This window comes from Lynx canadensis, chromosome A2, assembly GCF_007474595.2.
Source record: "Lynx canadensis isolate LIC74 chromosome A2, mLynCan4.pri.v2, whole genome shotgun sequence".
NCBI lineage: Eukaryota > Metazoa > Chordata > Mammalia > Carnivora > Felidae > Lynx > Lynx canadensis.
In genome coordinates, this window is record NC_044304.2 from 84,284,436 (window position 1) to 84,311,940 (window position 27,505).

A 27,505-nucleotide genomic window follows, 5' to 3' on the forward strand; every position below is an offset into this window, starting at 1 on the left:
AGTATTTTTCTCTTTTATAGTAAATTTCTATTGGCTCTTTCTAATTCTCTTGGTATTTATGCACAGTATAAAAGGGAGTTGGCTTTTGGAAGCATTCTAGAATCTGTGACCTATGATTTACAACATTTACTTAATAACACAAAAGAAAACAAACAAAAGAACGTTTTTGGATGTCCCTAGAGACTTTCCCCATCAACATCTAATTTTAGATTGTTTCAGTTCCTGCTCTTGGCAGGTCTAGAAGCTGCCAGTTCCCATAATGCATTCAAATTTACATGAGAAAGCATTGAGGACATATGGGACCAAAGCTCTGGTTTTCATATTCTCCATTTTAACCTTTCCCTTTAATATTTAATCAGCATGAGAGGAAATAAACACTTTTTGCCCCCATTGTACAATGGGAGTGACATCCTCCTCCATTTCCCCAGTGATAGTCAGGTTCCAGATAGCTGCCTTAAACTGCACATTTTAAATCAGGTTGACTCCTAAGAGCAACTTGGCCAGTATTTTTGCCAAGTGGAAGCCAACTGTTTGTTTCTTAAATGGTGCCAAAGGGCTAAATACTAGTCCAAAACTATTCACAGGACTTACAATTCAATTTTGTAATAGGGTAGCATGTGTTGAAGAACTATTTTACCTTTCACCTGAGACCTAAAAGGAAAAGTAATAAAGAGAAGAAGTCAGTATTCACAGAGCATTATGTAGCTGTCAAAAAAACTGGGACTTGTACTATAGATTATCTTTTGAACAATTAGCGAGATGTAAAATTTAAAAGGGAAACAAACAGAATTATTGAAAACTCACTGCTTTTTCTGAGCCATATCTTCTGCTTCCTGGGGTAGGGACAGAGGGAAGGGGCAGAAAGTTGTAAAAATCCATAGATCTTAAAATTTTTACACATTTTTGTTTTTTATAAAAGGAAAACCAAAATTCATTAAATATTAATTGCTTCATTCTGGTTATGTATGAAATGGAATTTTCTAGATAGATATTTATTCTCTATAGTGTTCAGATTTAATGGTGGTAATGCAGTTCATTAATATCACATTTAAAAACCAAAATTCTCATCCTTAAACCTTAGAAGGGAAAAAATATTCTAAATCTAAGAGAAGCAAGTTTTTGTTTCAATGATTACACTATTTTGATGAATAATTGAGTGTCTTTAAAAAAAATAAATACTTGACAAATTTTATCACCTTCTAGTTCAATAAGAATAATCAAGTAAATATCATTAGGGTTTTCCCTAATTATTTGTTAAGATATTTTCTATCTAAATATTTTTGTGCTACATTCTCTTTCTAAATAGTTTAGCAACTAGATCAGTTCATCATTTAAAAACTTTTTTCAACAGTAGAAAATACACGGACAATATTTTAAGTAGCCATGATCTTGTTTTCTGAGCTCTGCTTGTATATGAGGGACCATGGCAAGACCTTTGCACACACTATAACTTAGTAAAGTTTTCTTATGTATAAAAGGGAGTATTAACTCTTGTGGTGGTGTGCAGAATAAAGACTCATGAATGAAAGCACTTAGGACAGTGCTGGCCAGATAGTAACTCTGTGTGCATTAGGTTTACATAATATAATACCTAATACGTTTGTATTACCAAATTACTTAATAGAATTGTCCCTTGAGGTTAATATTTAAATGTTGAGAAAATTAAAGGTTACGAGGTTAAGTAACTGGCCCAAGTTCATTAAGTAGAGAAGTCAAAGTCTCAAATCCAACGCCCAGGTTTGTAAGCTGCCTCTCGTGTGGCTCCAGTACCCCCCCACCCCACACCCGGTCTCCCAGAACATACAATGTAAATATGAGGGAAGACTGCAGCGCAGGCACGTGCTCAGTTATGGAGGTGCCTGTCCCGCTTACGGGAGAAGCACTTGCCTGAGATGTGCTCCACACACGAGATCCTTCTTTCCATTTTGCATTTATTAAATGCTACTCCTTTCTTCAAGTCTTGTTGCTTCCTGGCTCTCCTGCTCATTCTCCTCCTATTCCATCTTTCTTCTCTAAGCTCAGAGGAGGAAGGTTATCCTATCCATTGTCTCACAGTGCAAACCAAAAAGTTTCTCTCCCACAGCATCTCAGTCACCGGTAGGCACGGCACAACACTTGCCTCAGTTGCCCCAAAACCTTTTTTTTTTAAATTTTAGTTTGCAATTTTTAAAATGGTTAGGAATACCTCGGGTGACTCTCAGAAGGTTGAGATAGGTTCCCTTAAGCAACGGTGTGAATTTACATTGGAGAAATGAAACACCGATGCATTTTGGGTGAACATGGTACTCAGAATCAAACAACATGATTGCTGTGAGGAGGAAAAGTTTATCCTTCCATAAAACGACTGACAGAAAAGTATTTTATTTCACTTAATGCATCACATGATCTTCATAAAAGTAAAACCAGACAGAAAGAAGTAAATGTTTTAGGCCAGACCCACAAATTGGGAAGAAATTGGGGAAGGGCAATTTGAGAATCAATTTTCATCTTTGATAGTATAGATATAGCTACTTAGCTAGGTGAAGAGACACTTCTGCCTCTTTAATTAACAACTTGTAAACATGTAATTACTGGGATAAAAATCAAGAGGAAAAGTTCCCTGGCTACTTCCTGCTTTTCAATCAGGAATATAGGCAGACCTTCCGTGACTCTTCCTGTCTCTCAACATTAGCCTTCATTCTAATGACCCAGAGATAACCTTTCCTGATAATAAAATTTACCAGCAAGAATAAATCAATTATAATTTTTCCTTCAGAGTTTCTGTGGAAACAGGGGCTACCTATACTAACATTTCTAAAGATACTGCTCTAAAATGATTACATTGAATAATTTCATGCTTTAAATGTGCTAAATAATCTTTTGGGACATAGAACTTACATTTATAATTTATGAGATTTCCAAAAATTCACACTTGTCCATATACAGTAAGGTTTCTTTTGTTCTTGCTTTGGGCCACAAATCCTTCAGTGGATTGATCAGTTAGCTGACCCAGCATATCTAATTTGGGAATAACTGAAGGAGCTAAGACTGTTGAGAATGACTAAATATTTAGTGTATATTTATAGAAGTGACTTAGGAAGACTTTTTTATGCACACTGAAAAACTATGTTGAAGGTTCTGATTCACCTTCCAGGTGCTCATCTCTCAGTGATACTTTTTATTTATGAGACCAAATATATTCTTACATATTTAGAAAATTAAGTCATTTTTCTATGCATCTATGTCTCCTCATTTTAGTCAATTTCTACTTCTCTAATAAACATTTTTTTTTTTAGTTTTGCTCAACTTACCAAATTTTATGCTCTTTAATTCTGCTCTCATGACTCAGAGTTTTAAGACATGCATGCACATGTTTGAATATGTGATACGTGTGGCTCTAGAGTTTGGGGAAAAATTGGTTCTGATTTTAGTGGCTGAAAACTGATTCGAGTCTCAATAGATACTTTTGAAATGTAAAAAATGATGTAGCAGGGAATGATGCTAATCTCCGGAATGTCTTCAGTTGTCTAAAAAATTGTCAATAATGTGTGGGAAATTTTAAATTTTCTAAATGTTTCACTGGCTTCTCATTTTGAGAAGTATATCTTTATAGTGTTTTATGTTTGCTTTTGCTGTTGTCTATGTTTTACTTTTCTTCGCTAATTCTTAATGATGCCAGTTCAACTCACAGACAACATGTGCTATAAGTAGGTATCTCTCTTTTTAACTTAATTAAATATTCCAGATATGAGGTGTTATGGACTGAATGTTTGTGTCCTCCCAAAATTGGTATGTTGAAACCTTAATTTCCAATATGATAGTATTTGGAGATGAAACCTGGAGGAGGTAATTAGGTTTAGATGAGGTCATAGGGGCATAGGCCCCATGATGGGATTAGTGCACCTATGAGAAGATGCAGAGACCAGAGCTTGCTCTCTGCAAAAAGGGAACCATCTATAAACCAGGAAGACAGGGCTACACCAGGAACTTGACCAGGCTGGCACCACGATATCAGACTTCTAGCCTCCAGAAATGTGAGAAATAAATGTGTGTTGTTTAAGCCATCCAGCTTAGGACATTTTTGTTATAGTGTTCTGAACCGACTGTGATATTAGGGTTTACTGTCTGAGTGTCCTGTTTTTGAATTGTTTATATTATATGCATAGATGAGTGAGGCACGCTCTAAGCCCCCATGGAGCTTACAATCTATTAAGCAGAAATCATATATATACTCCATTTGCCTACAATACAAGCTAAAAATTAAGAGGTAGCATGACAGCCACATCCCACCTGCTGTGTAAAAAGAAAAGAAAAGAAAAAAGAAAGCAAATATATTTCCAGCTTGGAGGGTTGTTTAATTCTTCAGGAAAACCAATTGGATTTCTTTAAAAGTTTTTTTTTAAATATTTATAATCAAAATTTCAAAAATACAGAAGTCAGCAAGAACAGTACAGTGAAACGCATAGATCCAATCCTTTATATTCAACTATTTTTAACATTTTGTCATGTTTGTTTCAAAGATTTAGAAATTGATGGTGGAAAAGCTGGAGTGTACATTTTAGTTAAACTTGATAGGGAAAGGCATTGGGTAAAGTCATTCAGGGGTTGTTTAGAGATAGGGCATAGGGACAAGAAGGAAACTAAGTTTATCTTATAAGGGATGTTTGGATCATATGAAGACCAAGTTCAAGAACACGTGTATGTAGAGGGATGGTGGGGATAGAAGGCATCTTCTATCTAGGTGGGCACAGAATTACTCTGCATGCTGTCATCTGTACTACCCATTTTGTATAAGACATTCCGAACTTTTTCTATAGGTAACAGAGATCTTTTCCTTTAGAGTTTCTACTTGGAAAGACATTCTAGCATGCTGGGTTGAACGCTTTCACGAAAGAAAGAATGAAAGCATAGAGGTCCATTTAGGAGGCTAGGGATGATACCTGTGTGAGTGCTGATAAAATAAAGCTGAGCACAGGGCTTTCCATAGGGCTTTTCCTTCCATGGAGAAGGAAAGAAAGTTACAAATACATTTTTGGGGTAATTTTTAAGACATGTCAACTGACTTTGGATCCTGAAGGGAAAGGAAGAGGCAAAATGAAGAGAACAATAATCTCTATAAAGTGTGTTGCTTAATGTTTTAGATGTTTGCATGCAAACTATGTTTGTGAACCTCAAGATCAAATGCCATTGGGTTTCCTATTTTTAAAAAGAGGAAGTTGAGACACAAAGACATTAGAACATTTTTATTAATAAATAGAACTTACAAGTAGAAGACTATGTTGCAACTCCAGTCCTATTTGATTTCACAGTCTCTCCTTTTTCTACATTACTTCCCTAAACTGCATTTAACAGTGAAACATTTTGAGTCTTAGTGAAAGAAAAAAAATGACACTATTAATGATGACAAGAGGAAAAAGTAGCCACGGAGAAAAATAATGAGTTTGGTTTGGATGCCGTAGCAGAAACTCTGGTTGTCATATCCACTCTCCTTCCATAATAAATTACTTTCCAATTTTTAACTGGTACCTGGCTGTCTAGAAGGAAGAGTACATTTTTCCAGCTTCTCTTGCAAACAGGCACTGACATGTGACAAAATCTGGCCAGTAGGAAGTAGGTGAAATGCTAAATTCGGTGTCCAGGGAATGCTATTAAGGAACAAAGTTAGGCTCTACTTCTATACCTTCTGCCTCATAGAGGGAATGCAGAGGCTGTGGCCTCATCAGGAATTCTGAAAGATTTATCTTTTTGGGCCGTGAGACCGGAAGCCACAACAGAGAATAGGAAGAGAAGCAGCTTGGATCCCTGCCACTGTGAAGTGAAAGAGAGAATAAACTTGTTTAAATCATGATTACTCTAGAATTTCTGCCATGTAGAGCCTAGTCCTGTCCTACCACATATTAACATACTGATTATGATTCTTCTTATATTGCTTCCTCATTCCTTTTTCCTACTGTATAAAAGTAATAAGTACCGTCAATGTGCAAACACCTGTACTTTACCTGCTATTCAACATCTTAGATATGTTGAATTATTGTTTTTAGACATATGGTTATTGTTAACATTCTGTCCTTCTGTGAAAGTATTTTGTGTACTTGAGAAAGCTTGAAAATCAGATGTAATTTAGAATTTAATCCATCTGTCATATACCTAGCTGTATATCCATGGAAAATTCCCCCATCTCTCTGAAAATCATTTTTCTCATCTATGAAATAAAGACATGAATATCCGCCTCAAAAATTGTTGTGTAGAGTAAATAAGCAAATAGGGAGTAAGTATAGAGTAAGTGTAGAAAATACTAAATAAATTTTAGTTATCTTCTAGCTCATGAACAGTGCCTGGAACACAAAATGTGGTATTTGTTGAGTGAACTCCAGTTCTACAGATTGGAATCCCAAAATAAATGTAGTTCAAGAATTAAACTCAAGACCATATTGTGAAAATTCTGGTCAAGAGAGGCTGAAGAGCCTTCACCATTCTTTTTTCTAAGACTTGGCTATAACTAAATGCTTTATGTATCTTTTGATTTAAGTTTTTATGAATGAAAAGGCTGCACAGAAAAATAAGCTCCTGGGTAAAGGACTTAAATTCCTATGTAAATTCATCAAAATTTATAGAGTATACTTTTGGATAATATAAAGTAACATAAACACTTGACTCATATAATATCTCAATTCTGATTCTTAATTGAACTCCATTGGACTGCTCCTATAAATTTGTAATACTCTATCAGATTTAAAAGACAGTGGACATTTTGAGCTAAATTTGAGCTAGTATTAGATGTTGGATGTTGGGAAGAATTTTGATATGGAAGGAGGAAGAGCATAAACAAAAAGGAAAATGACTTACTAAGGAATGTCACCTCAGTTCCAGGAACACAATCTTCTCTTGATGTCTTGGGAGGGCAGTTAAGATTAACAATGCTTTAAATTATTTTATTTACTGGAATATGTTCACTTGAATGTGGCACTGAACACTGGGTGGGCTAGGTACTGCTTGGCATTTTATTTAAGTTGCATGATGGTTTTAACCATGGAAAGGTATTCAATTATTATTTCCTAATAAAAGTGGGTTTTAACTATATGTAAAGCAATATTGAGACTAGTGAATTCTTTTGCTCAAATACGCATCTGAAACAATATAGAGACATGCATTGTTGTTGTATTAGACGCACGAACTCTGGAGCCAGGCAGAAAAAGAGGATTGAATTCTTGGTAACTAACCTCAAACTGATGCATCTAGGTTTTATATTCATTCCTAGTATCCTTTAAGAGAGGAAAGTAAAAGGACTTAGAAAGGAAAATATGAGGATGTTTGTAGATATAGACCTTGTTCTTGTTCTAAATGGCAATGTAGGATCCCTCTAGTTAGAAATCGGGTTTCATTTATTCTGAGGCTTAGACTAGAATTTAGCATGTAGGTATATTATGCAATTATTTATTAAATGAATAAAAGTACAAAAGGTGAATTTAAATGGTCATCCCACATTATGCTAAAATATCTCCTTTTCAGTTTTACGTATATGTTAATAAAAACAATGAGCGAGAGTTCATATATATGTAAACAACATCTTTATAAAGATGTCTAAAAGATGAAATGAACAACTATAATGTACTGCCTTTTTTTCATGAACCAAAGTATGGTTCATGTATAATAAAATGTTTAAAAATGTTTTACTTCTGTATTCAGCCACATATACATGCACAGAATAAAGAAAATGATGTGTCTTTCTATCACAGTTATATCATCTTGTCTTAAGCATGTTGCTCTAAAAGTGGTAGAGAGTGCACCAATGAAGTAGTTCACTTTGAATGTGTTCAGAGTAAATTATAACTTTTTTTTTGAGTAAAGCAGGAATTTGATCCCTAGTGGTATTTTATTACCAACACCTATACAGGGACAAAACCAAGTATTATGTAGAATAAAAATGTATCATTTATGAAATATGAAATCAGAATTATTTTGACCACTGTTTTGTTGGTTTGGAGTCATAGAATTGACCTCCAGTTAAGTCCTTAGTCTGTGAAAACTCTTAACAGGTTTCTCAGCTCGTAGCCTGGACATCCTCCAGAGTTCTCTCATGTTCTGGACTCTACTCAAAAGTGGCAGCCTGTGAGTCACCTGATAAATTCGTTAAGGCAGTATTCTCAAATGTCATGTAGGCTGCTTCCAAAATCCAAATAGACTAACCAGATTGGGTACCTCTTTCTTAGAGGTAGCAAGTTCAAGGTCTAATAACCTGCTCTTTACCTTAAAGGAGATATCCTGAAAATCAATACCACTAGACTCCTAAGACCCTCTCTGATGAACCCATTTATCTTTGTGGGTTTATCTTCCATTCTCTAACTCAAATGTGTCTAACTAGGCCACACAGAGTACTTGTGCTTTACACACCAGTTCCAATTTGCATGTTCTTTCTCTATGAAACCAGAGTGACATTCTGCAGCCTATGAAGATGAACAGGCATCCTGTGTACTATTATGACAGAGACAGCAGACAGATTTAACATGACTTTGGACCGTGACTGTAAAAGTTCATTGTTTCCCTTCCTGTGTAAAGGCAAGCTGAATTTTTTTTCAATTATCTTTATTGATGGAATTGAAAAATATGTTTTCCAGATCAACGGACACATCACCAGATCAATAGATACATACTGTTGTGTTGATATATTGATATGTTCAAATAAGAATACACACCTACACTGCAGCTGCAATTAGAGCCACTTGGTCAAGTTTATGGTATTCTATTGCCAGCTGTATAGTTTTTGCAAGAGCCATTCAAAAGAAATAAATGGGGGCGCCTGGGTGGCTCAGTCGGTTAAGCATCCGACTTCAGCTCAGGTAACGATCTCGCGGTCCGTGAGTTCTAGCCCCGCGTTGGGCTCTGGGCTGATGGCTCAGAGCCTGGAGCCTGCTTCCCATTCTGTGTCTCCCTCTCTCTCTCTCTCTCTGGAAATATAATGGGAACCACTATACCTATATCCTTAAATCTTTAAGGATGGCACCAATCCTTGAAATTCTACCCAGAATATGGTATTGCTTTTGATGTTACATGAATAAGAAATTTCAATGGCTTTCACTTAGTTTGTTTTTTGTTTTTTGTTTATTGTTTTTTTTACACTACGTTAATGACTCTTACTCTCAGGTCAAGGAATCAATCAGTATAGGGTTTTTCCCTCTATAAAATGTATCTATCCCATTTAGGCACTGGGTGTTAAGGAAATAACCACAGAGTGGGTCTTTGGTTTAGGCCCTAGACCCTTTTCATTACATGGTCTATTTTAACCCAAACTTTAACTGGGAAGCCATGCTTGCTTTCATGGCCCTGACATCAATGTCAGATTTTATATATATTTATTTCTTGAAATGAAGAGTATCAAATACTTTGTGGGCATATTTTAATCTGGCTACATTGTGATGGTAGGGAGCCCATGTTAACTACATTTTGTTTAAAAAATATTCCTAAAATACTCCTTAATCTATAATCCATTTATCCTGTTTGGTGCTTTATTTCTCTTAAAATTGATAGGAACCACAAAAACAAAATGACTTCCTGACCCTGACTATCCTTAACATTCTTTGGCTAGATATTGCATTTTTCCTATGTTTAGGATAGATTACTTCCAGCTGAATCACCAGATTATTTCAAATGGAAATAATCTATCCTAAACATAGATACTCTTAACTAGGTCAGTGTTTTTAAAATCTGGTTGTGGACACGTGTTCAATTGTTGCTTTTGTTTGTTTGTTTATTTTTTGCCAATATCTCTGCTACATATTTAGCCAAGTAAACAGAATTTCCACGCAGTATGTCCAACCATCTGAATTTTTAACAAACTCCACAGCTGATTTTTGCTCTATTGGGTTAAAAACTGCTAGCGTCAATTAAGTTTCTCTTTATTTTAAATTCTTTTTTTTTAACGTTTATTCATTTTTGAAAGACAGAGAGAGACAGAGCACAAGCAGGGGTGAGGCAGAGAGAGAGGTAGACACAGAATCTGAAGCAGGCTACAGGCTCTGAGCTGTCAGCACAGAGCCCGACGCGATGCTCAAACTCAAGAGCTGTGAGATCATGACCTAAGCCAAAGTTGGACGCTGAACTGACTAAGCCACCCAGGAACCCCAGCTTCTCTTTGTTTTAAATGATCACTTTCAAAGTTCTGCTTTCGGGTTCCTGGTCATGATCTTATGGTTTGTGGGATTGAGCCTCGTGTTAGTCTCTGTGCTAACAGCTCAGAGCCTGGAGCCTGCTTCAGATTCTGTGTCTCCCTCTCTCTCTGCCCCTCCCCAACTTGTGCTCTCTCTTTCTCAAAAATAAATATAAATTAAAAAATGTTTAAATATAAAAAATTTCTGTTTTGATTTTATTTTCCCAGTTTATTAACCATCATGAGATAACAATTTGAGATAATAGCCTACAGCCTAATAATATACATCTCAATTAATTACTCTTATTATTATGTAATTATGGTCTCTCTTTACAGGACTCTGTGGCCTTCACACAGTAAAATCCTCAATTCCTGGCATTGGTTTTCTTATATAATGGACTTCTTCCTAAATTTCTTTCTTAGAATTTAAGTCCATATGGGAAAAGAGATAAATGTTACTGAGGGCTTGAATTGTATTCTGTGATTTTTAAGTTATGGTTCTTTAGCTCCAGGCTTTTCCTTCTAAGCACACTTCTAAGTATTACAGAGGGTGGTCATGGAAGTACTTGAAGTTCGAAAATGAGTCTCTTGATACATGAAGAATCATTTTATATTTATGTGAAAGTTTTTGGGTCTTTTTGTTTTGCTTAGTTTTGTTTTTAATTCTAGCATAGAAACTGAAGAACAGAAGAAATGCTTCATGTGGTCTGTTAGGCTAATCCAAATATATTCACATTATTCAATGTCATTCAACTGATATCACGCAATACCATTCAACCCTTTTGTTTTAATCTTTTTCAAAACTGTATTTGTTGGTTTAATTTTAAATGATATTTGAAAATTTTAAAAAAAAATAGACAATATAGAACCTCTAAAAAGAAAAGGTACAATCTGTGTCCCATTTCTGCCTACCCCCAGGCCCATTTCTCTGAAATAACCTGTTTTAACTATTTCTAGTTTTAATTCTTGTAGTAGTTCCTTCTGCAGTTGTATGTACAGTTAGCATAACATATTGGCTTCAAGTGTGGAGGCTGGAGCTAGACTACTGGGTTCAAATTCTGGCTTTACCGCTTACTAGCTGGACAACCTTGGGCTTGACTTTCTGTGCCTCCATTTTCTTATCTATAAAATGGAGATGCAGGTATCAGGTTTATAAGTTGTAATACAGTAAAGTATTTTTTTTACATTTTTTTTAACGTATATTTATTTTTGAGACAGAGAGACAGAGCATGAACGGGGGAGGGTCAGAGAGAGGGAGACACAGAATCTGCAACAGGCTCCAGGCTCTGAGCTGTCAGCACAGAGCCCCACGCGGGGCTGGAACTCACGGACTGTGAGATCATGACCTGAGCCGAAGTCGGCCGCTTAACCGACTAGGCCACCCAGGCGCCCCTACAGTAAAGTATTTTAGAATACTGTTTGACATGTAGAATGTTAGCCATTCTTAGGAACTCCAAATTTCTAAATATTAACTAGCTAATCACTATACTGCTACTTTTTAAATTATCAATTTAAAATATTTTCTATTGATGAGATGAAGATTTAACTCACATATATTGGCTCATCTGTCTGGTCCGCTGCGGCCATTTCTGTATGTATTTTAGGCCATGGCTTCTGGGTTTTTACTTTATCTTTTTAGTAATTTCTGATCCCTTTACCCTTTTCCAGAAAACTGTTGGAATCCTGTACCCTGAAAGTTCTTCTCCCATTCATTTTACTAGGTTTATATATTTGTTGGGTTCTTACTATTATTTGAGTGAAGTTTGGGAGGAAAGGAGGTAAACAATATGAGTTTCATGGTGTATTTTCTTTAAAAATCAAGAGTGAGATAGAAGGCAAAATGATATATACTTGTATGTGAACAGGGAAGATAAAAAATTTCTTACAAAATTACTTTATGTTACCTAGTATTTCTGATACTTAATTTCTCATCTGTGAAATAAAGTGATTGAGCAAAATGACTTCTAAGTTCCTTTCAACTTGAACATTTTATTATTATATTTGTTTGGGTTTTTTTCCCCTCTCTGTTATAAATCTCTACCCTCCTTCACACTTAACTATTCTGGCCTAGTTAGTTTCAATGAAATGTAATCTACACAAACTGCCCTTCTCCTTTGTTTCCTAACTATGTTCATGTCTATACATGAAATTTGAAAGATAACACAGAAACATTCTGCCACCCTTCATAAATAATCAACTTCTTTCAAGATTAGTAAATCAACAGAAATACTTTATAAGTTTTTTTTCTGATTGCTGTTGAAGAAATAAGCTCAAAAAGCCATTTTAATGTAATTGGGCAATATTTAGTTATGTGTTTGGGGGATATATCTATTAGAGGCTTCTGCATGTTTTGACCTAATAAAGCTGGTAGAACATGACTCTCTTCAAGAAAGCTTGTTCACCAAGGTTGAGTTAAATAGCCCTTCAAAGACAAACATCCAGGATTCATCATGATTTTTCCTGTTTCTTCACATCCAACATCCAGTCAGATCATCAGCAACTACGCTTTACCTCATATACACGTGTAAGAAGTTGACCCTTGAACAATGCAGGGTTAAGGGCACAAACCCTTGCCCAATTGAAAATGCATGGATACCTTTTGGCTCCCCAAGAACATAATTACTAATAGCTTACTGTTGACCAGAAGCCTTACTGATAACATAACTGGTCAATTAACATATATTTTGCATGTTGTATATGTTATATACTGTATTCTTACAATAAATAAGTTAGAGAAAAGGTGTTATTAGTAAGGTCATAGGGAAAAACATTTACTATATTTATACTGTATTGTATTTATTGAAAAAAATCCACGTGTAAGTGGACCCGTGTAGGTCAAACCCATATTGTATGTATGTATGTGTATTATTGTATGTGTGTAATCACATGTGTGTGTGTGTATATATGTGTATATATATATACATATATATATATGTATATATATATACACATATACATATATATATGTATAAAATCCAGCCTTTTCTCAACAACTTCACTAAGACCACCTTCTGTCAGGTCAACCCTATACCCAGTGCCTCCTACACTGGTCTCCTAACTAATCCCTTTGCTTCTACTCTTTCCCCTATATTTCCCTATTTTGAAATGGCTTCCTAACACACATAGAATACAATCAAAACTCCTACCATGACCTATAAACCTTGCTTAATCTGACCTGGCCTCCTCCTACCTTCTCTTCTATCAATTCTCTCCTTTTCCTTTACTCCATTCCCACAACATTGGCTTTGTTGTTCCTCTAATACACCAAACCCTTTCCATCCTTTGGGCCTTTATGCTTGTGGTAGCTCTGGAATGTGGACCATCTGGAATGGTCTCCCAGATCTTTGCTTCAATGCAACACCTCAGAGCAGCCTTCCAAAGCAGCCATGCTCTTCTTCACCCCCTGGCATTCTGTTCCCTTTATCCTAGCTTATGATAACTTAGGATAAGCACTTACTATTTTGTGACATCATATAGAACTATTGATACTTATAGATATACATTTATCTACATTTTACTTCTGTCTCTGTCTTTCTGTCTCTTCATCTCTTTGTCTATCTTTCTGTCTCTGTATTTTTCTCTTTCTTTCTCTTTCTACTTCTCCCAACCCAAGGAAGGGTAAGGTTAGGTGTGTGGTCAGCCTCCTTCTCTGCTGTACTGCTGCTTATAGCACCTAGGATAGTGCCTGAAAAATACTAAGCATTTAAAATATTTTTATATTGAATTCTCACTGGCTATTTAATTGCTTCTAAATTGCTAGTCTGGAAGCAATTATAAAGTAGGAACCATGTCTATCTTACCATTTGATTCCTAATACCGACTAGAGTGCTTGGCAAAAATAACACTGTGTTAAAGACAGAAGGAATAAAAGTTCTGAATTCAACAATGAGTCTTATTTGGAAACCACCTATTATGACATTTATTTGAAGCATTCTAAAAATTATAATAAATCACTGGCTTCATAAAATTTCTAGGCTTATGAGCACTTTTTGAATAATTTTTTAAAAAATGACAGTCAACTTTTGAAATTCAAAATCCATTCAGATTTTGTGATGATCACTTTTCAAATATCTGTGGTTTTCTATTATATACAAGTATCTTGCATTTATCAATGTCCTACATTGCAATTGGACACACTGTATTAGAAATGAGGACATTTTAAATAACCATACAAATTTGGGCAAGTCCCTGAATCCCAGGGTATCCCATTTGCTTCATTTGTAAGTTGAAAAGAATCCTATACATGACATGCAAAATGCTGTTATTCTTGTCATACCACATGTGTTATGTCATAATAATATTGGCTTTTTATAAAAGAGTAGTGAGTCATCATTAATCATACAGGCACACTTGAGTACTACTTGGAGATGGGCTTAGTTCTGCATAACTGTTTCAGGAACATTGTTCTGGCATGTGGGCAATAGTGAACTACTCATGAGCTGAGTACATTAGCATCTGCTGTGCTGTCTGTATGGAAAATATAAACAGCCTCTTCAGTTCAGTTAGGCAAGATTTCTGACCCTTGAATCTATTTCCCTGTTGGATCATCATGTCTTATGAAGGCAGATGACTTTCTTTGAATTAAAAAAAAGATGTAAAACCATGTTCAGTGCTTTATTGTTTCGCAATGTTTACAGGTAAAACAAATTTATTCTTTAGATTAACAAATCACATGTCCAGTGATGGCTTCCACTCAAATATATTATTTGCTATGTACACATTCTTTATTTTTGAAGAACTTGAGAGTAGATCAAGAGAAAGAACTAAAACATGACTTGCAAGCAGAATAGTGGCATTTAGAGAAGTGAACAAATTTTGTTTACTTCTCTAAATGCCACTATTCTGCTTGTTAGTCATGTTTTGGTTCTTTTTCTTGATCTAAAGTTCTTCAAATTTTATTTAATATAGAACCCAAACTACAAAGATAGGGCAACAAATATGGTTAATAGAGACCATAAAGGAACTCCTTTACAAGGCATTAATTTTCAAGGCTCACTAACATTTCAATATTATCCTATTTTTCTAGAAATACTCAAACATTGGTGATACAAATTAGAGCTTTACCAAGAGCCTATTAGTAGGCAGAAATAGATGTGGTAGGCTACACATAATGATTACGGGAATGCACTTTGCTTCAAAACAAGTAAAATAAACAAAAAAAAAAAAAAGGAAAAAATCAACTAAAAAATCTATGCCACCATTACTGTTTCCTTTATAACTTTAAAGTGCTTTGGTTTTATAAAGTTACCTTTAAGTTAAAAACATCCTTGTATTAAATTATGGAGTATTTGAATGTTAGGAATAATGGGTATTTAGTTTTAGTTTCAAGGTTTTGAGTACTAGACAGGCATTGTGCTGTATCAATATCAAGGTAAGACTAAATCAAGAGCGAAACAACAGAAAAGGCTAGAGAAATTGCAGATCAGGATTAGTACTCTTGGTAGATATAAAGTAAAATATGGAAGTGAAATCCTGGAAGATTAGCTTAGACTACAAAGACAGAAAAGCATAAAGACTTAAGAAAATAGTAAAATTCAGGAAAGCATAAAGACGGGAGTAGACATTAGAAACATGAAATTGAGGAGATGAGACCCGATAATCAAGAGACACGACCAATGATCATATGTGATGGGGAGTCTTTATTTCACTGAGGAAAGAATATTGAGTTCAAAGGGGTAATATAGCAGAAGCCCTTGAGTTAGGAGTAACTGATGAACATTTCATTACTCACTGGGAAGTTCACTTACTGTGTCCTTATCACCTTATCACTTGGTAGGAGTTAGCAGAAATAGGGTTCATGGTAGTGACCTTCAGCATTTGTAGGTATGTCTTGCAGTGGATATGGCTTTATAGCCATAAATCAAAGAGTGAGAAGTATGTCATATTAATATGGTTCTTTTTATCAACTCAGATTCTGAGTATCCAGTCCACTGGGAAGTAATTCAATCTCTGTTATTATGTTCCCCTCCTTCTTGTCCAAGTCATGGGTAAGTCCTAGAGGCTTAATCTATACTAAAGCCCCACAGGCTGCGCTTTTCTCCTGTTCTGATTATCACTAAAATATCTAATGACCAAGTCTCATAGTGCCCTGAGTTTCTAGGCTTCTTTTTGAAATTTTGGATACAAAAACCTTTGTAGAAGGTAAAAGTCCTGGAGATGCTTGGAGATACTTCCCTAGGCACAGCTCACAGCCATTGAGATCCTACCCCTTTAAAAAGTCCTAATGTGGAGTCAACTTCAAAGGACCTCTATTTGATGCTCTGCAAGAATATTCATGGTAAGAGCATTCAAATGGCATAGCAAAATGTTTAGAAATAAGGGAAGGAAAAATGGAGATCAGTGACATATATGTACCTCAATATTTTATCTAGTTACTTCCCCCCACTAGTAAACCTCTATGTCTTCTCAAACAACATATGTTTCCCATTCCTGTGTGGCCATGTACTATCACCACAGTCAACATCTCCACCACCACTAGAAAGCTGAAACATGTGCATGTTATCCCATAGGGGGATGTTACCCCAGCATAGTGTGACACATGTGCAAAGTGGTGCCTGTCAACACCTCAAGAACTAAAATGATGAGCTTGAGCACCAAGATAATGTTTGACAACCCCTTTTAGGAGCCCATTTTTCTTAATTTTCCTTCTAAAGTAACTTTACCCTACCCAGGTTCTCAGTCTTAGGCTCCGGAGCCCCACTTGTCCTCAGAGATAGGTGAACTAAACATGAGCAAGGCTGACCTAACGGCAGCTGTATAAAGTTTCTATTTGCTACTGGTAATTACAGCAGCCACTGAATCCTATTCTCCAGCAATACCATATCATCTTCCTAACCATTTCCTTCCTTTTACCACACCTATATCAAGACCTCCTGATGATGTCTTCCTAGATTAAGCCAGCTGGGTATTTTTATCTGACCTGTATGAGGTCCAGGCTTTCAAGGGCAAGAGAAGAATGGGAATTTATGGAGAATAATTCATATAATATGTGTAGTCTGCACCTGTGTTCTCCATAGAGGGTGGCTGGATTGATCTGGCACATAGGAGGCTCTCAACTAATTGCTGAATGGGTTATTTTCCTTATACTCCTGTAGCTTCAGTCTCTGCCTTTCTATGGACTCCTTCCCAGTAGCAGTTCACCATACTGTCTTGCCACCCCTCTACTTCATCTCCTCAAATCCTTATGTTCTTCTCCACTGCTTGATCTCCCTCTGGCAGCCAAATTTCCTAGGAAAGTTCCTTGTGCTTGGCCATCCCTTTCCAATTCTTATCCCTCTCCAGTCTGACTTCCACCCCCATAAATGCCTCTGATTGAGGTCAGCCATAGTCCTACTTGCTAATCTCACATTTCTCAATTCTTACTGTACTTGCTCTCCCTTTGTTGAGAAATACACTTCCATCAGCTTTTGTGACCTCAGCATCCATTTGTTTTCTTCTTCTTCCTCCCCCTGAGGATGTTCCATCTCAGTCTCCTCTGCAGGTCCCTCTTTCTTTGCCAAGACATTAAATGTACTAGGTATTAATATACCCAAGAGCTCTGGCCTTGTACTTCCTCTTGCTCTCCATTTTCCCTGGCACATCTCACCTTCTCCTTTGGCTTCAGTTATATGCTGATGCTTCTCAATCTACTTATAATTCAAACACATCCCCTAAGGCCAGAGGTATATATTCTAGTACCTATCAGATGTCTCTATGTACACTGGCACCCCAGACTCAAAATCGCCAAAGCTGAACTTATCATTTCTCCTTAAAACCCACTGGTTCTCTTATTTTTCCTTCTTTTTTTTTTTTTTCATTCTGATGCTATTATTGTCCTTTTACCTTTAGACTCCCACCATTTCTCCCACTTCTGGCAACTACCAGTCTTTTCTTTGTATCTGTGAGTTATTATTTTGTTTTTAAGTGTCTACATACAAGAGACACTATATGGTATTTGTTTTTCTCTGTCTGTCTGATTTCACTTAGCGTAATGCCCTTGTTACAAATGGCAAGATTTTGTTCTTTTTTATGCTGAATAATATCCCATTGTGTGTGTGCATAATGTAATATGTATACTAGATATACAGTAATATAGACACATACACTCTCTCTATATAATATATACTCTAATATATCTGTATATATACAACAAATTTTTATCTGTTCATCAATCAATAGTCTCTCAGGTTGCTTCCATATCTAAGCTATTATAAATAATGCATATAACCTTTTCAAGTTGTGTTTCTGTTTTATTCAGGTAAATATTCAAAGTGGAATTGCTGGATCATATGGTTGTTCCATTTTTAATTGTTTAAGGAACTGCCATACTGTTTTCCATAGTAGATACACCAATTTGCATTCTAAACGTGCAAAGTATTCCCTTTTTTCCACATCTTTGTCAAGACTTCTTATTTCTTGTCTTTGTGATAATAACCATTATAACAGGTGTGGTTTTGATTCATTTCTCATTGTGGTTTTTACTTACATTTCCCTGATGATTAATGGTGTTGAACATATTTTCATGTGTCTATCATGTGTATGCCTTTTTTTAGATAATTGTCCATTCAGGTCCTCTTGTCCATTTCTGAATTGGATTATTTGGGGTTTTAATGGCCATTGAGTCTTATGTTCTTCATATATTATGAATATTATCCCCTTATCAGATATAGGATTTGCAAATAGTTTGCCTTGTCAACTTGTTGATTGTTTCCTTTGCTGTGCAGAATCTTTGTAGCTTGATATAGTTCCACTTGTTTATTTTTGCTTTTGTTGCTTGTGCTTTTTAAAAATTTTTTACATTTGTTCATTTTTGAGAGACAGAGAGAGACAGAGCACAAGTGGAGGAGGGGCAGAAGGAAAGAGGGAGACATAGAATCTGAAGCATGCTTCAGGCTCCGAGCTAGAGCCCAACACGGGGCTCCAACTCACAAACCTCGAGATCATGACCTGAGATGAAGTTGGATGCTCAACTGACTGAGCCACCCAGGTGCCCCGCTTGTGCTTTTGACATAAGATTCAAAAACTCACCACTGGGGCACCTGGGTAGCTCATCAGTTAGGCGTCTGACTCCATCTCGGCTACAGTCATGATCTCACAGTTTGTGAGTTTGAGCCTCACGTGGGCTCTGCACTGACAGTGAGGAGCCGGCTTGGAGTTCTTTCTCCATCCCCCTGTACCCCTACCCCACTTCTGCTCACTCACTCTCTCTCAAAATAAATAAACTCTAAAAAATTAAAAAAAAAAAACCAAACTCATCACTAAGACTGATGTCAAAGAGCTTACCACCTATGTTTCTTCTAGGAGTTTTATGGTTCCAGGTCTTATGTTCAAATCTTTAGTCCATTTGAGGTTAATATTTTGTGTATGGGATAAGTAGGGGTTGAGTTTCATTCTTTTGCATGCAGCTGTACAGTTTTTCCAACACAATTTGTTGAGAGTCTGTCCTTTCCCCATTGTATACTCTTGGCTCCTTTGTTGTGAATTAATTGACCATGTGTACAAGAGTTTATTTATGGGCTCTTCATTCTGTTCCATTGATCTGTGCTTCTGTTTTAATGCCAATACCATACTATTTAATTACTATAGCTTTGTAATATAGTCTGAGTGAGGGAGCATGATGCCTCCAGTTTTGTTCTTTATTTCTTTCTTTTTTTTAAATGTTTATTTATTTTTGAGAGAGAGAGAGAGAGACAGAGCATGAGCAGGGGAGGGGCAGAGAGAGAAAGGGAGACAAGGAATCTGAAGCAGGGTCCAGGCTCCAAGCTGTCAGCTCAAAGCCTGACGAGGGGCTCGAGCCCACAAACCGTGAGATCATGACCTGAGCCAAAGACAGACGCTCAACCGACTGAGCCACCCAGGCGCCCCCCCCCCAATTTTAAATATTGCTTTTCAATATTTTGTTATTAGTGTATAGAAATACAACAGACTTTTGTGTACTGATTGCATATCCTGCAACTTTACTGTATTTGTTTATTAGTCCTAACAGATTTTTGATGAAGTTTTTAGGGTCTTCTATATGTAATACCATATCATCTGAATATAGTGAGAGTTTGACTTCTTCCTCCATTCCTACTCATACATACCTTTAAAAAAGTTTACTGATTTTAAGCCTGGGATACTCCCAGTTTTGAACATTGAGCAACCCAAGAAAACCTGACTGCAGACAGAGTATATAGTAGCATGTTATCTTCTGTATTTCCCTTCTCTGTGCTATAATCTCAGCTCTGCAGACCTTCCTACTTGCATATCTTATGTTCCCATCATCTCTTCACACAGTCCTCTCTGACCACTTTCCTTGGCTATCAATAGCTGATCTGAGATTACACTTCTATCTGTCCTTTTACCTTATTTTGAATTGAGCAGCATAGTGATAAAACATGGGTCTACTTATGAAATAAAAAGAGCCCATTCTGCAATTAAAACCAAGTCTTAAGATACTAATATCCTAAAGACACATGATTACGATTTGCCTATTTTACTTTTTAAAGTTTATTAACTTATTTTGAGAGAGGAGGAGAGAGAGAGAATGGGAAAGGGACAGAGAGAGAGGGAGAGAGAATCCCAAGTAGGCTCTGACTGTCAGATGCAGAGCTTGATTTCACAAACTGTGAGATAATGACCTGAGCCTAAATCAAGAGTCAGACCCTTAACCAACTGAGTCACCCAGGTGCCCTGCCTATTTTAAATATTAAGCAGTATAAGTGTAAATTTTCAAAAGAGGATACAAATAAAAATGACACAAGAGCATTGTTTAAAAAATAATTTATTTATTTTGAGAAACAGTGCACAGAGCCCAATGCCGGGCTTGAACTCACGAACCATGAGATCATGACTTGAGCTGAAGTCAAGAGCCAGTTGCTTACCGGACTGAGCCACCCTGATGCCCCAACACAAGAGTTTTTGATCGGAGAAGGGAAATACCAAATCTAAAATAGAAGAGTTTCACAAGGATGGGAAGCCAAGGAATCAAAATAAAACTTCTACTCCAGATTTTTGCTTAAAAAGGAGCTCTAGGAGTTTCTGTCTTGCAAGAGTTCCTATCTGGGTAGACACAGCTGTACTGAGCCCCTGCTTGTCACCAGGCTTTGCTGTAGACACTGGACCATTCTGCAGTAAACAACAAGGCTACTGGATTAGCAAGGCAAATACTTTTATTTCAATTTAACAGACAATAAAACTGAGACCCAGAGAACTTGACTGAGTGATTTTCCTGAGGTTCTTGGAGACAGTCAAAGAACTGCATCAAGAACTCGAGTCTCCTCATTGTTCTTAGTAGACCATAACTACAAATCAGACTTGAGGTACAGGATTCTAATAAACCTTGTCACAGTTTCTGACTTCCTGCACCCATCTGTTCTTCACTTATTGGAGTATCATTCTCCATTTTTCTCTGTCTTTTCCTCTATTTCCCAAGAACATTTTGCACTTTGGCCTTGAGATTGTATGCATTGCTCCACTATCTTAAGTAGACCCAGTCAAAGATTCACATGATAATCTCTGCTGTAAGCACATTGGTCAAGGTGCGAGGGAGGCAGGAAGTGTGCCAATACATTGCATAAGTGCCATGAACATGTAATCGGATAGTGTGACACGGGACAAGGTGACCAAGGGAAACAAAGAATAAGGCAGAATAAAAGCAAAGGGGAGAAAACCACCGGACTGTTACTACAATGTACTAGAAGCAGAATAGGCTAGGATTCTTCTGTAACCACACTGTTGGAGAGTTTACTGACAGAAGGAAGTCTAAATAAAATCCAGAATCTAATTACATGAAAAGTTATTAGGCCACTTGATCCATGATCAAAGACAAGAAATAGACATTTCCCCTGCAGCACAGAGTATGTGATCTCCCTATGGGTGCTGGGATATACAAAGCGACATGGATGTCTGATTTGTTCACTAATGTTGTTTGTAGTTTGTTTGTTTTTTTTTCTCTGTGAAGTGTGTTGCAGTTTTTTACAAAAGATCATAGAATTGGGGAAAGTCTTAGAATATTCTTTTATGCAGTCTCTGAAATGCCATGTTTTAAAAATGTAAAGGAAAGGTACTCACTTCACATGGTATTTTCTCATTTTAGGAACCATTTTCTGCTCACCCTCAAATGATTGTTTTGTACTATCTTTGCATGTTTAGCAAAAAATGGGTGATCTGTACACTCTAACTTTATACATAGCAAAGGTTGGAAAACAACTCTGGTAAGGATGCCTGGGGAAGGTGCTAACATCTCTACCTTTCCCTTATAGAAAAGTCTAGAGACGATAGTTTTTCAAGTCATCTTATTCAACTCCTGCTGTCACACACCTTGATGTCACCACTTATCAGTATCCAAGATTTTCTAAATAGTTTTTAGAAACATTCTGGGAGTGAGTGAATAAGAGATGTCTGGATATTACAAAAAGAAATGTTCTGGGAGTGGGTATACAAGAGATATCTGGATGTCAGAGAATTTAGGATATGAGCTCATTCTGTTTATTTACAGCTTGGTTTCTCTTGGGAGGAAATGTACTCCCTTTTCACTTACAGGATCTCCTACGTGGAAGACAATTGTTCTTAAGTCCTCCTGTTTGTCCTTTCAATCAAAAGTCTTGGGCTTGAGATTGATTTTTCTTCAAGGCTGTATAAGTCTTGGTGTTGGCAGGATGATTTTAGAGAAGGTACAAGATGGAAAAAAAGGAGTACAAGCTATGAAGGCAATGGGTTGACATGCTATTTCTTGTAAGTCCTTAAGGAATCTTCAACTATGTGATCAACTCCTCCCAACTGAATGAATACCACTTTTAAATTGAATTAATATCATAAAGCAGTTGTAAAAAACAATAGCAAGTATATTGTTTATAAGGCAATGCTAGTTCTATTTCCTATTCTACTATAAGAAAATGAACAAATTTTATTTCTTATACTCTTATGTTAAAAATATAAGTATAACTGGCAGGCTGCATAAACTAATATTTCCTTGGAAAACTATTCAAACCATGGTTTTCATATTGTCTTTCTTGATATAATTTTTAATTTTTTAATTGATTTTTTCTGCGTAAAGATGAGAATGTTCTTCAAATGTAAATAGAGAAATACTTACAAATAAAATATATATATATATATATATATATATATATATATATATATATATATATAATTTATTGCACTAAGTAAATGTGAGCACTTTAAAGGTTTCATTTATTTTCTTCCAATGAAATCGCTATTTCTTTTCTTTTCTTTTCTTTTCTTTTCTTTTCTTTTCTTTTGAAAACGCTATTTCTTATTGCCTAAGAGTGATTCAAGACTGACTGTTGTATAACATCAAAATATTAAGAAATTCAATGTCATTACTTAGGATTTAAAAGGAATGATTAGAACTAAGATGGACATATTACATTCATCATGGCAACTTAGTTCTCATTCATTTAGGCTTTTCCACTATTCATATATATGTATTTTTTTTTTTGGTTGGGATATTTTTCTGATGTTCTAAATACATCTTATTATAGTTCATTTGACTATTATTCCTAGATATTATGACAACAGATATCTACAGAGCATAGTAAAAAGACAAATAACTTTGATTATGATGGCAAGCTTTTTTGTGCATTTTTTATGTCTTCTAAAGTCAAGACATATGTTTAATTATCTTTTTTTCTCTTCTAAGATTTTATTTAAATTCAAGTTCATTAACATATAGTGTAGTATTGGTTTCAGGAGTAGAATTTAGTGATTTATCACTTATATACAACATTCAGTACCCTCCTTAATGCCCATCACCCATTTAAAACATCCACCCCATATCCCCTCCAACAACTCTCAGTGTGCTCTCTATAGTTAAGAGTCTCTCAGGGTTTGCCTCCCTCTCTGTTTTATCTTATTTTATTTTCCCTTCCATTCTCCTATGTTCATCTGTTTTGTTTCTTAAATTTCAAATATGAATGAAATCACAAAGTATTTATCTTTTTCTGACTGACTTATTTCATTAAGAATAATACACTCTAGTTGTATCCACATCATTGCAAATGTCAAAATGTTATTCTTTTTGATGGCTGAGTAATACGCATGCACACACACACACACACACACACACACCCCACAGTCTTCTTTATCCAAAGACAGTCTCTTCAGTAAATAGTGTTGGGAAAATTGTACAGTGACATGCAGAAGAATGAAACTGAACCACTTTCTTACACCAGACACAAAAATAAATTCAAAACGGATGAAACACCTAAATGTGAGACAGGAAACCATCAAAATCCTAGATGAGAACACAGGCAGCAACATTGACCTTGGCCTCAGCAACTTCTTACTAGACATGTGTCCAGAGAAAAGAGAAACCAAAGCAAAAATGAACTACTGGGACCTCATCAAGATAAACAGCTTCTGCACAACAAAGTAAACAATCAACAAAGCTGAAAGGCAGCCTACAGCATGGGAGAAGATATTTGCAAACGGCATATTGGATAAAGGGCTAGTATCCAAAAATCTATAAAGAACTTAGCAAACTCAACACCCAAAAAATAAATAATCCGGTTAATAAATGGGAAGAAGACATGAACAGATATTTCTCCACAAAGACATACAAATGGCTAACAGACACATGAAAAGATGCTCAACATCACTCATCATCAGGGAAACCAAATCAAAACCACAATTAGATACCACCTCCCACCTGTCAGAATGGCTGAAATGAACAACACAGGAAACAAAAGATGCTGGCGAGGATAGGAGAAAAGGGAAACCCTCTTACTATATTGTTGGGAATGCAAACTGGCACAGTCACTCTGGAGAACACTATGGAGGTTCCTCAAAAAGCTAAAACTCATTCGAATTTTAACCTATGACCCAGCAATGGCACTACTAGGTATTTGCCCAAAGGATACAAAAATATTGATTTGAAGGGGCACATGCACCCCAATGTTTATAGCAGCACTATCAACAAGAGTCAAATGTGGAACGAGTCCAAATAGCCTTTGTACATTTCAATTTCAAATTTATATCATGATAAATCAAGGAGAATTTTAGAATCCATATAACCCATAATCTAACTTTCAAAGGCCCAGGATTCTGATATCTCTTGTTCATAGCTGAAAAAAGGTTTTATTTAGGTTTTATTAAATCCTCAGTCTTTCAAAAGGCAGTCTTAGTTGAGGCAGCTGAGTATTGGGAAATCAACCAGGTGTTTGGAAAATATAGAGTTACGGGTAATCCATTAGATATCCATTTCCTATTAAGAACTATAGTTGTAAGAGTAAAAACATAACAACTGATTATGAGGATAAGAAAGGATGTTACAATCAAACTACATTTTGACACTTGATAAGGAGAGATTCTAACAGCAAGGATAAATAATAAAGCCTGGCTGATAAATGACAGTTTCTTTTTCTAGTAGTTTATCCGCACTGTAATGTTCTTTACATGAGACACTTATAAGGCTTAACTGAAACGGGTAAAGTAAATAACTGTAAGGTGGGGTGTCATAGCAGGAACCAGAGTAGTCAAAGAGTATGTATAAGCTATACCTTGAGGGAACATAAACCCTGAGTTACCCCTTGGAGACATAAATTCAGTGTAGTGTAAAGATGAGGAGTTTGCAGTGGAGTTATCCACTAATAGCAGTATAGCAGTGCACCCGGAAGAAGGCATTTACCTTTTCTCATCTGCCATCTGTGTGACTTGAGCTAGCACTTACGGTTTGAATTCATTTTGAATAAATTAGTTCATGTATATGTGTCAGCTAGTCTGGTTTTTATAATTACAAGTCATCAGAATAGTTGCTCTCAAAAGTCAGCCTTGCTCGAGAGAATGCAAACACAGAGGTCCTTAAGGATGGCCTGATATTGGAGAGAATTCTGAGACCCAAGGGGAAAGATAGGTTAACTTGACTTGAAAGCTAAGCTTCAAAATTGTTTGATTGTGAAATAGCAAATCCCTGTGCATGATGGAGGCTCACTGTTCGTGATTCTGATACTACAGATGATCAGAATTCCATCAAACTTTTGATGGATAATTATTACATTATACAATGCTTTGATGAATCCATGCATTAAAAAGTATTGAGTACCCACTATGTTCTAGACACAGTGATGACTGCAAATCACTTCCCTCCGTGAGCTTCCAATTTAGTGGATAATGATAGTTAATAACACAAGGCAGCATTTGTTAATTTTCAAATGAGTGTCATTGACAGTAAATTCTCCAGGAAACAATCTTTCTCAACAGAGAGGCTCATAAAGCCTCTTTGCTCCCTGACATTAATCTGTCCATCTTTCATGTGAAACCAAACATTCAACTAAATTTACATTCTTCTCCAAGGAGAACCAGCTGGTGTTTATAGTGAATCCTTTTGGCTTGATTATTGCCATGTACAACTTATTCTTTATTTCTATTTTATAACATGACTGGAAACAGCAACAAATTTAAACAGAGACATTAGCAACGGTCTCCAAACATAGTTAATTTATGTCTTTTAAAAACATGTATTTTTAAAGCATGGTGCAAAATTACCAGAAGTTTCTATAGCATGATTATAAATATGAAATACATTTTCATGAAGCCACCAAAATAGTTAACCTAAATACCCCTTTCTGAGAGAAACTGATAGAAAAGCATATGTGGCATGCTGTTTTTCAGGTCATTATTCAAAGGACTTCAAAAGGAAGTTTGTGAATTCATACAATTATTCGCAGAAAGTAAGATGACTGTAATGTTCATTAATCCAATGAACCTATTCAAAGGTATCAGAGGGATCTCTCAGAATGTAGGGATATAAATATCTTTCCTGGCTCTTATGTGCGCTGTGTCGTACGGGTTAAGAGGATATCTAAGTGTTTCTCGGTGATTTAAGATAAATGAGACAATTCTTGAGACTGTCCTTAGAATATTTTTAAGCTTTTTACAGATCAGATTGCTGCCCAAGTTACTTATTTTCTATGATTACGAGAAGAGTAAGGGGATCTGGAAATCCCACTTAGTTGTATAGTCTGAAAATGTTTTCAGAGATGAAGGGAGGCAAGGTTTGGGTAGGGAGGAAAGGAGGATGGAGAATCACTGGTCACATACACCTTTTGTTTTTAGGACCTCTTTGGTGCCCATTGGAGTGTGGGAAGATTTGCTAATGTCACTGGTAAGCTAACCTAGTTCTCTCACAAGCCCACCGCTGGCATGGCTCCAAAATGTCAGGTGGGTGACTTCTATCCTCAGAGTCTGATCAACTCCCCCTTTAATGATTCTTTATCACCTTGGTAACACATCAGTCTCTCAATGTAACCAGCAACATTTTGTCATAGAGATCTTAAAAATAATTTGTCCAATTTCCATAGAAAGCCTTCAGTGTGACAGGCCCTGAGCCAAACAAGGGGCAACTCACTAATACTGAGTTGTTACTGGCAAATAACTGAGCCAAACTTCCAAGGGCATTTATAT

The 27,505-nt window shown here is 36.2% G+C and overlaps 1 long non-coding RNA gene across 1 annotated transcript in view; it reads left to right on the forward strand.

Annotated features, from left to right (window-relative positions):
- LOC115508845 overlaps positions 1 to 27,256 on the forward strand; it is an 87,901-nt gene extending 60,645 nt beyond the window's left edge. The window contains exon 3 of the long non-coding RNA XR_003967141.1: positions 27,158 to 27,256. This is a non-coding gene — a long non-coding RNA (uncharacterized LOC115508845). The remainder of the gene's footprint in view (positions 1 to 27,157) is intronic.
- Positions 27,257 to 27,505: the final 249 nt, after the last annotated feature.